We start from the raw sequence: 16,561 nt of genomic DNA on the forward strand, positions 1-16,561 counted from the left end.
TATATATTCAGTTTGATCTGTTTATATAAAAAAATAGAAGTAGAAAAATATATCAAAATATTGATATTGTTTAACTCTGAAAAAAAATAAAGGTGTTCTCTGCTTCTAATTTGCTTTTTAGGACCCACATTCTTTCAAAGCCTACCCACATGTGCCTCACTTCTACAGCCTCTCATTTTCCAGCATTCATCTCTCATTGGCATATTTCCTAATCCATTATCTTTTTTCAGGCCAACCTCCCATTTCTCCCACACCAACATCTAAAGGGTATCAATCTACACAGCATGGCAAGGGGCAGCTTACTTCATACCTGCTGTCCATGATTTCATCCTCATGGCCCCCCAGAAAGAAACTTTTGCTACAATAGGAGTTAAAACAGAGGTAGGCAAACTTTTTCTGTAAAGGGCCAGGTAGTAAATATTTTAGACTTTTTGGGCTACCTGGTCTCTGTCCCAACTACTCAATATTGCCATAGTGAAAAGAGCAATAGATGAACAAATGAATGGGTTGGGCTTTGTTCCAATAACACTTTGTTTACAAAAACAGGCGAGGTGCTGGATTTGGCGCATGGGCCTTAATTAGCTTCTCCCTCAATTATTTTTTTAAAGATTTTATTTATTTATTAGAGAGAGAGAGAGAGAGAGCATGAGTGGGGGAGGGGCATAGGAAGAGGGAGAGGGGCAAACAGACGCCCCCATGAGCATGGGGCTCAAATTGGGCTCAGCAGAGGGCCCGGAGATCATGACCTGAGCTGAAGTCAGACACTTAACCGACTGAGCCACCCAGGCACCCCTGCTTTTCCCTCAATTAAAGCACTAGACCCTTTTGTGATGTTTTGCAGCTTTAACATAGGTTTCAGTGAAACCAGAGCCCCTCCTTACTGTGTTTTAGACTATACTTCATTAACTCCCCCCTTCACAAATGGTAAAATTAAACTGAAATAAAACAAAGTAAAATAAGAAATTTTGCATATTGCTGTAGGCTTAAGAACTTGTCTCAGACATGACAATTATTCACTGCTAAAAACTGATAAACATCTGTGAGCATGTATACTGCCTCAATTGGATACTTTTTTATTTCCACAAGGAACTCTCTCTTACAAAATGTTCATGAAGGATCTCCAGACCATGTTTGCCAAGTAAAATCTGAGACGGCAAAACAAAGCTTTGTGTAGACATGTCACTAAGTGAGCACATGACAAGCATAAAGTCCTAAGGCCTCAGGAAGCAAAGGTGTGCAAATTACCAGGCTCCAAGAACATTTTCACAGTGTAGAACATTCTTGACTGCTCTACTTTGTCCTCACAAGGCTCTAAGGTGCTCATTCATTATCTCATTTTTTCATTTGCTTAAAAAATGTTTTGGAGGGTCTTCTATGGGCCAGACATGTTGCTAGGCACTAGGAATACATGCAAAGACAAAGATAGAAAGGTGACAGAATAAAAAAGAATAAAGAGTGTCTGCCTAGAAGAACTTAGAGTGTAGTGTCTGCTGTCCTATCCTGCGATGATAGAAATGTTCTTCATTCTGCACTGCCCAATAGAGTAGCTACTAGCTGCCTATGACTCTTGAGCACTTGAAATGTAGCTGGTGGGACTAAGAAACAATTTTTAATTTCATTTAATTTTAATTAATTAGGCTAGTGGCTAATGTATGGACAGTGTGGGTCTATTGGAAAAAAAAATACCTGAATCAAGTGAATGTAATATTACCACTGTGCTAGGTGCTAAGAAACATTAGGTCCTGAGTGCTCTGAAAACTAGTAATAGGAGGATTTGACCAATTCAGGAAGGTCAGGAAAAACTTCTCTAAGGAAGTGGCAAGAGAGAAGAAATCTGAAAGAGGAGTAGGGGTCAACCATATAGAGTGGGATATGACAGAAGGCACTGAGAATAAAAAGGAAATGATATTATGTAATAGTTTGGGAGAAGCAGAGGGTGTTAGGGGTAACTGGGGCCAGACCTTATGGGGCATTATAGGTCACATAAGGGATTTTGCTGTTTAGCCTAGGGACAGGGTTATTAGCAATCAGAGGTTGAGGGTTTGAATGTATGTGAAGTGATTGCATTGGCATCTTTGAAAAGTTCCCTCTGGTTACAGTGTACAGAACACAATGAAGGATGCAAGAGAAAGAGCTGAGAGATCAGTAAATTATCTACGGAATGGTCCAGATGGCTAGTGAGAGTAAGTGGCTTGAATCCAGGTGGATTTGTGGGATACGTAGAAAGCAAAATTGACATATCCTGGAAGAAAACTGGATATAAGAAATAAGATCTTGGAACTGGGTGACAGTCCAACTTGCACATCCTAGCAGATGGAGATGCCACTGACTAAACAGAAAAGACGGTGGGAGGAGTAGTTCTAGAGGGAATGTTGTTAAGTTTGATTTACTCAGAGACATCCAAATGGTCTGTTGAATAGGCAGCAACTCAGAGGGAGGTAAGGGTTAAAGATTGAAACTGATGGTCCATTAGTGAATAGTGTATTAGTACTAGTACTTCTGTCCCCCTGATAATGTCATGTATTTTTGGCAAGTTGCCACAGTGCTTGTTAATTAGTCCAGAAAAGGCAGTGTGTGCAAATAGAATACATCCAATGCAATGCAATAATTATAGCAGTAGTGTAAATGGAGTAGTCAAATGGGGAAAAAATGCTGGTAGGGTTCATTTATTACAACTTCATAAGAAAGTAAAACTATCTAAGGAGATGGGGAATAGGAAATGAGAAATTCACACACAGTGGATGCTCCATACAACTACAAAGGAACAGAAGAATAGAAGGATTCAATTCAAATAGAGCTCTCAGAGAACCCGACTGAACTAGAAGAGAACACTGTAGTTCAGGCATAACAGATGGAAACAGATATACGGGGAAATGAAGACAAGAGTGAGTGACACATAATTAACAGCTGTGGACATTTTAAAATTAATTAATTTGTTCAGTTTCGGCTTATGGGTGATAATTTTATTTGAATACAGGTAAATTGAATATTTAATCAAAAATAATGTCACAATATAATTGACAATACAAATTGGGAAGTTGGTCAAGTCTTTCATGTTCTTCCTATACACTGTTGTCATCTTAGAAGCATGTCACCTCTTAAATTGGTAAAAAGAAGACTCATCAATTTTAAACAATCTGCTCTCAGCTAACCATATGGACAATTGCATTTGTCTTCCTGCTACTCCATTAGCTGAGATCAATTTCTTCCATTTAAAATTCTTCCTATTGGACTATAGGCTAGTGGAGAAATAAATTATAGAAAATGATTATAACTGTTCCAATCAACAGTTTTATAACTTGCCCTGAAAATCACAGCACTAAGAACACAAATCTCCATTTGCCTCCAAATAATAAAAACCATGTTGACTCTAGCTATGATTCTTGGAAATGTGTTCAGACTGTTTCAGGACATAAAAGAAACAGAGTCTAAATCTAATCTGAATACAAACAAACATGCAGGTATTCCAAGCCAAAGCATTGTACACTTTCATGCTACCAACACCTGTCCAGTCCCTTCCTTCCCACCCTTCCTACCCAGAGCCAGATGCTAAGAGGAGTGTGGGATATACCCCTTCCAATATAAGTTTTTATACTACATCTATGAATACAAAAACAACATATAGCATTACTTTGGGCTTAATCTATGTAAATGCTATTCTATAATATGAATCATTCTAAAACTTGCTTTTTCATCCACCTTTGATTTTAAGATTTCTCTATGTTGATAGGTATAACTCTAGTTTGTTTTAATTGCTATTAATTGTCCAATATATAAATAAGCTACATTTTTTTCATTTCTCTTTGAGTGGTTTTTCACTATTACAAAAATATCACAATGAATATATTTTGCATATTTTCCTACTTTCATGAGCAAGAGGTTCTAGATCAACCTAGATCTTTCTAGATCTAGGTCAAGAGAGTCTTAGGCTGTCATTTCACTAGACATTGACAAGTGTCTCAAAAAGTGACGGGAATTATTAACACTCTTAGCAGGAGTGGGCAAGATCTTTTTCACACACGTTTGACTTGATGTTTGCCAAATAAGGTGTGAAATGGTATCTCATTTTAATCTTTTTCCCTGATTAATAGTATCCCTGATTAAGTTAAGCATCTTTTTTATGTCTATTGTCTATTTCGCTTATCTCTTCTTTGAACTGCTGGTTCATATCTTTTGTCCATTTTTATACTCACCTATCACTTTCTCCATAGCTCTTTACATACCATATGGGTCTGGCTATCTCTCCCAGTGTTCCAAATGAGAAAATACAAAAAGTTTTGTACAACTTCAATACAAAAATATTTATGTATAAAGATAAAATCATAAAATGTCTGTGTCACATTTCATATTAATGTCATTTCAAATGCATATTTTAAATCATACATTACATAATAAAATATTTTTAAAATATTGCTGTCTCCTTCACATTTCTTAAACAATTTTATTCAAATTTCTAATAAGCATGTCCAACATCAGCGTTTGCCATCTTTGAGCCACTTTGTGCATCACTTACAGTTTTCTCAAGCAGATATCTTCACTTCTATTCAGATAAATTTTGAATCTGTGTTTAATACACTCACAAGACTTTGTTCCAAGCTACCAAATACCATTTGCTATTCATGATCTTCACAATATGATCTTGGACAATATTGCTTCTTGTGCCAGTTATCTTTCATTTCTACCTTCAGATCCACTCCCTTTCCTACTCCAGCCTACTTTCTGCCCTGGAAAGCTGACTTATGTGGACCAGACACCCAGAATTCCTTGGTCTCAGACTTCCTGCTAGGGTCAGCCTACGGCAAGTCTAACAGGATGTGAGAGGGAGGATAGACACTGAGGCTGGGGTATTTATTCTGTGTCTCTTTCTCTTAAACATCAGCCCAGTCTGGCTGCATCACTGGACAGAAGGCCATTGCTCCTCTCAAGGCTCCCAGCCCCTCAAGACTTTCTTCTTCCATGTCCAGAAACCTGTCCCTTCCTTTGCTTTACTTTTGCAGACCTAGGAGGGGGCAGAGTTCTGAGTCTGCTAGCCCTGGTTCCTGCACTTTTCCTTGCCACCTTCCTTATTTCCCACCACACTTTATAATTAGTCTTTTGATTAACAAATCATCCTTGAATTGTCCTAACTTGAATATGCCATTAATTTCCCATTGAGGAAACTGACTGATTTCAACATTTTAAAAATAATCTTTAGAAGGCTTGTATTTTATAATACCCAACACTTGCAATTTCAGGTCATTTCCCAGGAATACATAATCTATATTAAACTACATCATTTAATTTATTTTGTTGTTTTAACCAACTCCAACCTGAGTCTTTTACAAAATGCAAAAATATCACTGACTAGGTGGTTTTAGGCTGCCCATATATTTTAGATAAGCTCTGTTTTCTGAGCAGCCATTTTCAAGAAATAAACATTGCCTTAGATTTCATCATTTATTTTCATCATTTATTTGTATTTATTTTATTTTTTTTATTCATTGTCCATCATTCTGGATCCTAATCTTCTTCGTGTTGCAAATCTCTTCTTCTCATCTATCACTTGACTTTTAAATTTGTTTGTGTTGTGTTTTGTTGAAAGGAATTTGTTTTAATTTAGACAAATTCATCTTTTAATTCATAACTTTTGGGTTTTATCTCTTCTTTAAGAAATTCTTCCTTACCCCAGTTTCACAAAGATATTCTTTAGGTTTACTTCTGAATTGTTTCTTTTTTTACATTCTGATATGCAATATGAGATAGAGATCTACTTTTATATTTTTCCATATGGAGAGCCAATTGGCATACCCATCTACTCGATAATGATTTCTCCAATGATTTGAATGCCACCTCTGTTACCAGGGTCCAGTATATGCATGGTTTGGTATATGCAGCTCTGTCTTCTGCTCCACTGTGCATTCCTGCACCAATTCTAAACCATGGTTCTATAATGAGTCATGATATCTAGCAGAACAGATGTACTCATTATGTCTTTGTTCAAAATTCTTGATTATTTTTGGCCTTTGTACTGCTAAAATAGATGACTTCTCCATAAAACAAAATATGAACAGTATCCCTTGGAGGTGGCCACTATTCTTCCATCTGAATTTTGGAATCTGTCTCGTTACATAAAAAATCCTGCTGGAATTGTGAGTGAGATTACATTAACTTTGTAAATTAATTTGAGAAAGAGAATTATTGTTTTCCTTTAAATTCTCCCAAATATTCTATAGTTGAGGGCTGGGGGAGGCACTTTCCTTATCAGCTTCAGTTTAGAAGACATCTCCAAGATGGCATTCGGAAAGGTATCATCGGTCCAACAGAGTAAAAATACTGAAGTCATTGGTCATTTATTGATCCACTTGCTCAGCATATCTTGTGAGTGCCAGGTGTGTTCATATTTTTTGTCCCCAGAAATACAAAGATTTTTCTCCTAAGAGATCCCATAGGAACACATGTGAGCATGTTAAAAACAAATTGTATCACATTTCCTTCAGATTTACAATAGGAAGAAAAAACAAACAAGGACAAAATTGCTTCAGTAGTTAAATTTTGATCCTTATCCTTCCTATAAACTAGCTTTGGAAAGAATACCTTAATTTATTGGAAATTGTTCACATTTCCCATAACTTGATGCAACACTTTTCTTTTTAGTGTGATTCTCTACAGCTGTAATGAATGAAGCCTCTAAATTTGACTACTAGGTAGAACTAGTAAAGGAAACTTACTGTGCTTAGGTGTTTTTTATCTGATTGCATGAAGAAAATATAATATTTAGTTGCTATTTTTAAAATGTTGACATCCCTAAAAACCACACATTTAAAAAGTATTCAAAGATTCCACATTTAATCAGAGTTCAAAGTATCTCACAGGAATTACTATTTGCTTTTAAGCTTCATGATATTTTTCAAATATGTAGAACAAATAAATTAAAACATTTTAAATACATTACATTAAATACATTTAAATACATTAGAAAGGTTAAGCACAGACAAACTATCTTCTTTGGACTTATATAAATTCACAGAAGGATCTCAAATTATAATGAACAGCAACAAATTAGAAATTTAAATCAGAGTGAAATATTCTTAGCACCTCAGTCTTTAACAATCTCCGGAAATCAGCTGCATACTTTATTAATGTATCTATGAGAATTTAGTTGGTTCATTCAATTATTTATTAATACCAACAGTCATGGAGGGTACACACTATCTGAAACTCTGTTACCATTCAGAAAATGTAACAGAGTAGCTAATAATAAACATAATAATAAACACTGTGGTAGTGTGTCTCTCTTTATTAAATTAAATGGTGGTTTATTGATGCTAAATTGATTAATATGTCTTTAGCTGAGTTCTCTCCACTTGTAATTATTCTCGGATTCTTAAATGTATTAAGAAAATTGGTATCACTGTTCTCCATACATGTCCGGATCAATGTATTATGTATCCAAAACTATGTTTGGAAAAATTCTGGTCAAGCTAAGCTCCATGGGGCAGATTAATCCACCTTAATATATCATATGTTCTAGACTCATCACAGAAGCATCAAATGAATTCAAAGAGCAAAAGTCAAACAAAAGATGTGACAAGCAGTTGCCACTTTAACAAAATCTGAAATCTAAAATCCCATCTCAAAATTTAGGACTATGAAGCTATTTTACATATTTAGTCCAACTCTGATATCAGCTTCTTATAATTTTTCCCACGTCTAGTGTTCATTTAGGGAACTTTTTTGTTTGTTTGTTAAAGAACAACAGATGGGAGTAATCATAGCTGAAACCCTCACCCCTCCTCCCCTGTTGCTGTCCCAATCCTTCCCAAGGACACATCTGGGCTTGGGATGGGACCTTTTTATAGTTTTCTCAAGAGCATGTGACTAATACATTTCATGTGTTTAATTAAAAGCCTTTTTGTGTGCACCGTGTACAGTGAGGACCCCCATGTGTTTCCGAGATCTCATGTCTAAACTCTCACACTGTGAACGTTTAATGTCTCACTCTCAAATCAAATACATTAAATCAGAATGAGTGGGTGGTTAGAAATGAATAGTTATAAATTAAGAATGTGTCCTGGAACATTACCATTGGCAGATCTGCTCAAATCAGTGTATAAACCTCCCCACCTAGAACTGTCATCCTTTAGAGAAGGAAGGTCCCCACACAACATCAGGTCCAATCTCCTTACTGTACAGATGAGGAAACCAAAGTACAAAGAGATGATATGATACGCCCAAGATTATACAGCTTGTTAATAATTGACCCAGGACTAGAACTCAGTTCTCCTAATTTGCATCTAGGGTCCTTTTCATTATACCTTAAACATGTGGCTAAAATTTTAGAGCCAGAGTTAAGGAAAGCAATTTGTATCCCTACCATTATTAGGCACTGTGCAATCCCTGGAGTTATAAAGATAAGTAATTTAGGAATCCTGCTCTCTCAGGGTTTACCACTCCAGGGAGACAAAGATAACAAATAAATAACTACCCACTGCAGTAACTACTAAAGGTACATTAGCAAAGGGCTGAGAAACCCCAAGGACAAAGCAACTCCTTACCTGGGAATTAATATTTTATTAGGTCTTGAAGGGGGAGTAGGCAATTGCCAGCAAAGAAGGGTTGCTCTAGGCAGAGAATAAGCAAAGGAGGACAACAGAGTCTTAAATGCTTTGGTGTGTTCTTGGAATTGAACTACACAAAAATGAATAGTACAAGATGAGGTTGACAAGATCCACTGAGTCAAAGCTGAGAAGTTTCAATTAAGTAATTTTAGCCACTTAAATTTACTAGATTTTCAGATCACATAGATGTATTACTGAATAATCATTTTGAAAACTGGCATTGATTAAATGCTTAACTATTTTTAGACCAGAGTGCAAAGAGATTAAGGTCAGGGACATAAGTTGGGAATTGTTATGACTCACTCCAAGAAGGAAAAGATAATGACAAAATAGAAGAGCTGTGTCTTATTGTGAAATTTAAATGAATTGGTAGATTTAGATAGAGCTTATAAATAGAATAGAGGAAAGAAAAGACTGGATAAAACACTACAGTTTCTGACTTGGAAAGCTCAGTGATACCATTCACCAAGATCAAGAATAAAAAGTATTAACTCTGAGAGTAAGAGAATGAGTACTTCACTTAAGACTTTGGCAAATAGGGCATAAAAATCTAGAAAAAGCTTACTTGATCCTATGAAGGAAATTTAGAGATGTTCTGTGCAGTATGAAGTACCCAGTCTTTTATAATTAATAACAGAGTACTTCTCTGACTCAGGGATTACAGCTGGGACCATAGAAATGAAAGCAATATTAGTTTAAATAATTATCTACTCACAGTTGACTATACACGCAAATGTAATTATAACAAACAGATTTTGAAAGTAGCCGTTTCCTGTTTGTCTAAGTACAATCTTTTACCACTGGCATCTAAATAAAAACAGTATCATTAATTAAGATACTGGAGTTCAGTTTTAAATGGCCTTTACTGAATGCCTACCAGGTATAAAAATTGTACCTCATTGCCAGGAAATGTAGAGAAAAATAAGACACATTTCAAAAGATTTACAGCTTGGAGGGTGAAGAATAGCAAATATAAGTTTCCAAAATGCAGAATAAAATACCCGGAAGAGTGGTGAGGAGTAAGGGAAGAGCTCTTGGGAAAAAGATACTTTTGTTGACTCATGAAGCAGGAAGAGTTTAAGAATTAGTGTTGACAATAACAAATGAGAAAAGGCATTCAAGCCTGGTCAGTCTGGGAGAATAGTACAAAAAACTGCATGGATGAGGAAAAGGGTTAAAAGATTCAAGGAATATCACAGTTGACTGGTATGATTGTAACTTGGAGTATCTGAAAGTGAATGGATTGAGTTCCCATTGGAATGATAAATTGAAGTCAGCTTGTGAAGGCCTTCAAAATGAAATGAGGTCTAGACATGGCAGAGACAACAGAACTTTGGGAGCCATAGGGAAGTATAATAGGGCAATGCAGAGGCTCTGATGTGGAAACCCTTGCCTCCTAGATGACTGGCTGCATCATTCATATTGCAAAGACTGGCCTAAGACTAAGCTTCCCACAAGACTGCTTTTTTCATTGCCACACCCTAGTTTTCATTTGACCCTGTCCCCCACCTCACCAAATTAGAAATCTTACAAAACCTTGCTTAATGTACAAAATACATGGATTTCTCAAAGAGTCTTACATCCAAATTGAAATTAGCAATGATTATTAAAATAATGATAATAATAAAATTAGTAACAATAGCTAGTATTTGGAGCACTCTCTTTTTACCAAGAGTGTGCTAATTGTGTTATGTTTGTTAGCTGGTCCCTAGATCATCTTTTCAGGAGGGTACATTGTCATACCAATTTTACCACTGAGAAAAGTTTAGATCTTTCCACTCTTGAGTAGCTTGAGAGTGGGGTAATTAGTATTAAAGCCCAGCACTGCTGGACATAAAAGCTTTCCTCTTTCCCTCATCCCACACTTGGCAGCCACTCCTCTACAATCCAAGAACAATTTTTAAGACATTCTCCTTCCAAAAGTCTCATTTTTTATAACCCTCTGTAATCCAAGGTAGTTGTAACTTATAAAGACACATAAGTGGAGTTACATTGCATCTTTTAATGTGAAATCTCTAAAAGGAAGGGGTGAAATAAAGGAAGAGGCAAGGAAACCAGGACATTTGGGATTGTCATTTCTCAAGGACTACTCTGGTAAAAGAACCATGGTTATTCTCTAATGACTCAGAAATAAACTCCCTCTGAGTCAGTGAATTTAGCTGTAAAGCAGATGATCTATCAGAGCCATTCTAAACCAATGATTCATTGACCTTGGAAATCTGGCTAGTTGGATATCTAATAAAAACACCCCCTTCAGTTTAATATATGAGAAACTTACTCCACACCCAAGTGAAGAGTACAGGGGACTTCGAGAAATTTTAAATTGTTTTTTCCAAACACAGAACCTGGGGAGATTTCTTCTCTTTCAAGAATGAGTAAAGCAATACTAAATAACATAAAGAAAGGAGGTCCCTTAGGGACACAGAGCACACACATAAAATTATTTACCTTAAGAAACCAAAGATATTTTTAGAAATTATCAACTTCATATTTTTTATTTTATTTTATTATGTTATGTTACATTACATCACCATACATTACATCACTAGTTTTTGATGTAGTATTCCATGATTCACTGTTTTCATATAACACCCAGTGCTCCATTCAATATGTGCCCTCTTTAATACCCATCACCAGGCTAACCCATTCCCCAAACCCCCTCCCCTCTAGAACCCTCAGTCTGTTTCTCAGAGTCCATAGTCTCTCATGGTTGGTCTCCCCCTCCGATTCCCCCCTGTTCATTTTTCCCTTCACTACTATCTTCTTCTTTTTTTTAACATATAATGTATTACTTGTTTCAGAGGTACAGGTCTGTGATTCAACAGTCTTACACACTTCACAGCGCTCACCATAGCACATACCCTCCCCAGTGTCCATCACCCAGCCACCCCATCCCTCCCACCCCCCACCATTCCAGCAACCCTCAATTTGTTTCCTGAGATTAAGAATTTTTCATATCAGTGAGATCATATGATACATCTTTCTCTGACTGACTGATTTCACTCAGCATAATACCCTCCAGTTCCATCCACGTCATTGCAAATGGCAAGATCTCATTCCTTGTGATGGCTGCATAATATTCCATTGTAGATATATACCACATCTTCTTTATCCATTCATCTGTCGATGGACATCTTGGCTCTTTCCACAGTTTGGCTATTGTGGACATTGCTGCTATAAACATTGGGGTGCACGTACCCCTTCAGATCACTACATTTGTATCTTTGGGGTAAATACCCAGTTATCAACTTTGTATTTTTAATAAAATTAAAAGAAAACAGGCTTTTTGAAACATAAGTCAAGAAATAAGTTTAAAGTAGAATAAACTAGAATAAATGCTAAGCTTTAAATTAAGAAGGACTTGAACATTATAAGAAAAGAATGTAGTAAGGGGAAAATCTTGTATTCTCATTACCAATTCGCTTGCCAAAAACAATTATAAAAGCTGAATCAAACACATTTTTGAAAGTTTGAAAGCATCAGCGAAGGCATTAGAGAACAACCAAGACAATCAGGAGTTGAGGGGCAAAGGCCCCACAGAAAAGAGGGGCAGATTAAGATGAACCCACTTTGATGACTAGCTTTTCCCTCAGAGACATTGGTAATTTGGACCATCATTTTTAAACACAAGTGGTAGATTGTGGCTTAAAGCAGTTTCATCAGGCTGGGGAGAACAGACCAAGGGTGACAAAACATAACAAGGAGAAAGGAACAACAGGATAATCCAAATTGCAGCAGCATTTTGCCCTTGAGGAATTTCCAACTCCTAAGCCTTTCCAATGAAGAGCGAGACTTGAAATCCCAACCAAAAAAACCCTAGCTGAGATGCCAAAGTGTAAAGCCAAGACTCCAGGAGTCTATCAGTACTAGAGAGACAGAAGTTGGAATTTGTGACCCACCCATGAGGAGACATAATAAACATCCCAGGATTCCAGTTGAGATATAAAATGGAAGAAAGTCATATTTTTTAAAATTCCCTATATAATTTAAATATCAATAATAAAAATCAAATATACAAGAGATTAGTTAGGCAAAGTAAAATTTGGATCCCTATAGGCCAAAATTTCTGGGTTATTGCTTTAGATGTTGTTAAAAATATTGACCTTGAAAAGTGAGAATAAATGAATAAATCGCTCAAAATTAGATAGACACAAATAAAGCCATGAAGTTATTTTTAAAAAAGTAGAATTGAGGGGCACTTGGGTGGCTCAGTCGTTAAGCAACTACCTTGGGCCCGGGTCGTGATCCCAGGCTCCTGGCATCCAGCCCCGCATTGGGCTCCCTGCTCCGCGGGAAGCCTGCTTCCCCCCTCCCACTCCCCCTGCTTGTGTTCCCTCCCTTGCTGTGTCTCTCTCTGTCAAATAAATAAACAAAATCTTTAAAAAAAAGAAGAAGGGAGAATTGACAGATTGACACACAACTAAAAAATTAGTTATTAACTACTGCGTGGACCTCGCTGACCCCCTGTTGTCCCAGGTGGTCAGCTGTCCCCTGTCTAAAGAACGCAGCCCTCCTTGGTCCAGGGGTATTGCAGGCAACAAGGATCCTTCACACAGGGCAGCCAAGTCTTGCCCCTGTACCACCTCTTCCTGGATTTAGAGGAAATGTTCATTTGGGGCTGATCCCCAAGCAATTCTTCCAGTTCCTTTTTCCCAAAACTGGAGTAACAGAACCTTAATGTGCTTGGAACTGGGCTTATCTTATATTTTCTGCCCATAGAAATATATGTGATTACTGCAGAGACCTTCTCTGCTATATCAACAATAGGGTTACAAATTTATGTAGTTAAAAAATATGGTATCTCAAAAAAAAAAATAGTACCTCTATTGAAGAATTTGCTGATAAACTCAATGAGCAAAAAGTTGCCCAACTAGAAGTGAAAGAGGCTTCCATCAAACAGATCGGATGCAAATGATACGCGGAAGTCACAGCAGGCACTGGTTCAAAAGTGCCATTACCTTTTTGATGTCTAGATGAATAACATTACTCTGACACTGGAGTTTACTTACCAGGAACAGCTACATAGAGTAAACAAGGAGCTGAAGAATTGCCTGGACTATCATATCTCTGGGCACAACATGAAGCATCGAAAGGAACAAGAGTACATGATAAACTGGGTGGAGAAGCAACATGGTGCAGATCATCTCTACACAGCAGGAAAAGGAGACAATTGCCAAGTGCATTGCAGATCTAAAGCTGCTTGCAAAGAAGGCTCAAGCACAGGTAGTTCTGTAAATGCATCTATCCCAATGGAGACAGCTAGAAGTAACTAAGAAAACTAGTCTATGTGATAAAATCGTTCTGTATTGCTGTCTACTGAGGTTACACTTAACCTTTCCTAAAAATGAAAAGTTTGAATTTCATATAGTGAGAAAATTAAAACAACTTATTTTGTTTATCCTTCTTGCTCTGTATTTTGAGTTGTTCCTTGATCACTTTTGAATGAGCAGTTTGCTTTTAATAAATTTGTTGCCTGACTAAAAAAAATAAAAATTAAATTAAATTAAAAATTAGTTCTTTTCACTATTAAGAATGATATTAGCTGTGGGCTTGTTGTATTTGCCCTTATCTGTGGAAGTACATTTCTTCTATACCTTATTTATGAGCGTTTTTATCATAAAAGGATGTTGAATGTTGTCAAATGCTTTTTCTGTATCTATTGAGATGATCATATAATTTTTATTCTTTATTCTGTTAATGTTGTATTTCATAGTTACTGATCTGTGTATGTTGAACTTCTTTGCACTCAAGGATAGATCTCACTTGATCATACTGTATGATCATTTTAATATGCTGTTGAATTTGGTTTGCTAGTATTTTGTTCAGAATTTTTGCATCTATGTTCACAGGGATATATTGGCCTGAAATTTTGTTTTCTTGTAGCGTCCTTGCTTGGCTTTCATATGAGGGTATTGCTGGTCTCATAAAATGAGTTTGGAGGTGTTCCCTCTTCTTCCATTTTTGGAAGAGTTTGAGAATTAGCATTAATTCTTTAAATGTTTGTAAAATTCAGCTGTGAGGCCATCTGGTGCTGGGCTTTTCTTTGTTGGAAAGTTTTCAGTTACTGATTCAAACTCTTTACCCATTGTTGGCCCATTCATATTTTCTATTTCTATTTCTTCAGGATTCAGTCTTGGTAGGTTGCATGTTTCTAGGAATTATCCATTTCTTCTAGGTTGTCCAATGTGTAGGTGTATACTTGTTCATGGTAGTCTCTTAAGATACTCTGTATTTCTGTGGTGTCAGTTGTAATGTCTCCTATCTCATTTATAATTTTATCTATTTGAGTCCTCTCTCCTTTTATCTTGGTAACTCTACTTAAATGTTGACCAAATTTACATTTCTTAAAAATTTTTTTATGTTAATCACCATACATTACATCATTAGTTTCTGATGTAGTGTTCCATGATTCATTGTTTGTGCATAACGCCCAGTGCTCCACGCAGAACGTGCCCTCTTTAATACCCATCACCAGGCTAACCCATTCCCCCCCCTTGGAACTCTCAGTTTGTTTTTCAGAGTCCATCATCTCTCATGGTTCATCTCCCCCTCCGACTTACTCCCCTTCATTCTTCCCTTTCTCTATCTTCTTCTTTTTTTTTCTTAACATATATTGCATTATTTGTTTCAGAAGTACAGATCTGTGATTCAACAGTCTTGCACAATTCACAGCACTCACCATAGCACATACCCTCCCCAATGTCTATCGCGCAGCCACCCCATCCCTCCCCCCCCACCACTCCAGCCAACCCTCAGTTTGTTTCCTGAGATTAAGAATTCCTCGTATCAGTGAGATCATATGATACATGTCTTTCTCTGATTGACTTATTTCATTCATCATAACACCCTCCAGTTCCATCCACATTGTTGCAAAAGGCAAGATCTCATTCCTTTTGATATCTGCATAATATTCCATTGTGTATATATACCACCTCTTCTTTATCCATTCATCTGTCGATGGACATCTTGGGTCTTTCCACAGTTTGGCTATTGTGGACATTGCTGCTATAAACATTGGGGTGCACGTACCCCTTCAGATCACTACATTTGTAACTTTGTGGTAAATACCCAGTAGTGCAATTGCTGGATCGTAAGGTAGCTCTATTTTCAACTGTTTGAGGAACCTCCATACTGTTTTCCAGAGGGGCTGCACCAGCTTGCATTCCCACCAACAGTGCAGGAGGGTTCCCCTTTCTCCACATCCTCGCCAACATCTGTCGTTTCCTGACTTGTTAATTTTAGCCATTCTGACTGGTGTGAGGTGGTATCTCATTGAGGTTTTGATTTGGATTTCCCTGATGCCGAGAGATGTTGAGCACTTTTTCATGTGTCTGTTGGCCATTTGGATGTCTTCTTTGGAAAAATGTCTGTTCATGTCTTCTGCCCATTTCTTGATTGGATTATTTGTTCTTTGGGTGTTGAGTTTGATAAGTTCTTTATAGATTTTGGATACTAGCCCTTTATCTGATAAGTCATTTGCAAATATTTTCTCCCATTCTGTCAGTTGTCTTTTGGTTTTGTGGACTGTTTCTTTTGCTGTGTAAAAGCTTTTTATCTTGATGAAATCCTAATAGTTCATTTTTGCCCTTGCTTCCCTTGCCTTTGGCGATGTGTCTAGGAAGAAGTTGCTGCGGCTGAGGTCGAAGAGGTTGCTACCTGTGTTCTCCTTTAGGATTTGGATGGACTCCTGTCTCACGTTTAGGTCTTTCAACCATTTGGAGTCTATTTTTGTGTGTGGTGTAAGGAAATGGTCCAGTTTCATTCTTCTGCATGTGGCTGTCCAATTTTCCCAACACCATTTGTTGAAGAGACTGTCTTTTTGCCATTGGACATTCTTTCCTGCTTTGTCAAAGATTAGTTGACCATACAGCTGAGGGTCCATTTCTGGGCTCTCGATTCTGTTCCATTGATCTATGTGTCTGTTTTTGTGCCAGTACCATACTGTCTTGATGATGACAGCTTTG

General features: G+C 37.1%; 1 pseudogene; it reads left to right on the plus strand.

Annotated features, from left to right (window-relative positions):
- Positions 1 to 2,161: 2,161 nt before the first annotated feature.
- Positions 2,162 to 13,832, plus strand: LOC112818655 (ATP synthase peripheral stalk subunit b, mitochondrial-like; annotated as a pseudogene).
- The last annotated feature ends 2,729 nt before the right edge of the window (positions 13,833 to 16,561 follow it).

This window comes from Callorhinus ursinus, unplaced genomic scaffold (genome assembly GCF_003265705.2).
Source record: "Callorhinus ursinus isolate GAN/ISIS: 27379988/994484 unplaced genomic scaffold, GSC_fseal_2.0 scaffold1, whole genome shotgun sequence".
Taxonomy (NCBI): Eukaryota; Metazoa; Chordata; class Mammalia; order Carnivora; family Otariidae; genus Callorhinus; species Callorhinus ursinus.